Source organism: Trachymyrmex septentrionalis, unplaced genomic scaffold (genome assembly GCF_001594115.1).
Source record: "Trachymyrmex septentrionalis isolate Tsep2-gDNA-1 unplaced genomic scaffold, Tsep1.0 scaffold83, whole genome shotgun sequence".
In the NCBI taxonomy this organism is placed as follows: domain Eukaryota; kingdom Metazoa; phylum Arthropoda; class Insecta; order Hymenoptera; family Formicidae; genus Trachymyrmex; species Trachymyrmex septentrionalis.
The window spans coordinates 765993-766714 of record NW_017306018.1 but is presented as its reverse complement, the minus strand read 5'-3'; the positions used below and the strand labels follow the sequence as shown (position 1 = coordinate 766714).

General features: G+C 31.9%; 1 protein-coding gene across 1 annotated transcript in view; it reads right to left on the bottom strand.

Annotated features, from left to right (window-relative positions):
- Nucleotides 1-722, bottom strand: part of LOC108755114 (photoreceptor-specific nuclear receptor-like) — a 35488-nt gene that overhangs the window by 18141 nt on the left and 16625 nt on the right.

The following is a 722-nucleotide window of genomic DNA, read 5'->3' as shown; positions in this document are numbered from 1 at the left end:
TATATATATACACTGGGCAACAAAATTAACGCAACACCTGTTTCGCTCTGCAAAAATAGGCAAATTTCGAGATACAATAACTTCGTCAAAAATTACCGCATCGGGATGTTTAAAAAAGGATTTTATAGGTAGAAACCTCTACTTTTCGGATCGCTACTTAAAAAACCAGTCTCGTGGAGATTATATGAAGTTATACAAACATAAATGAAGATATATCAGACCTCAAAATTATTAACGAAGTTCCACGGAGTGGAATAAAAATTGTATACAAATGCGATTTACATCATTCGAAAGAGCGAATCTTTATTTTTAATTTGCTTTTTTACAAAGCTCCGATTTTTTTCATCGAGTTATTCAACGTTGAAGCAAAAATGACCCTTTTGCTTCAACGTTGAATAACTCGATGAAAAAAAAATCGTACAGAGCGTTGTAAAAAAGCAAATTAAAGGTAAAGATTCGCTTTTTCGAATGATGTAAATCGCATTTGTATACAATTTTTAGTCCACTCCGTGGAACTCCGCAAATTTCGTAAAAAATTGTGAGATTTGATATATCTTTATTTATGTTTGTGTAACTTCATGAAATCTCGATGAAATCGTTTTTTAAGTAGCGATCTGAAAAGTAGACGTTTCAACCTGTAAAATACTTTTTTAAACATCCCGATATGACAATTTTTGACGAAGTTATTGTATCTCGAAATTTGCCTATTTTTGCAGAGCGAA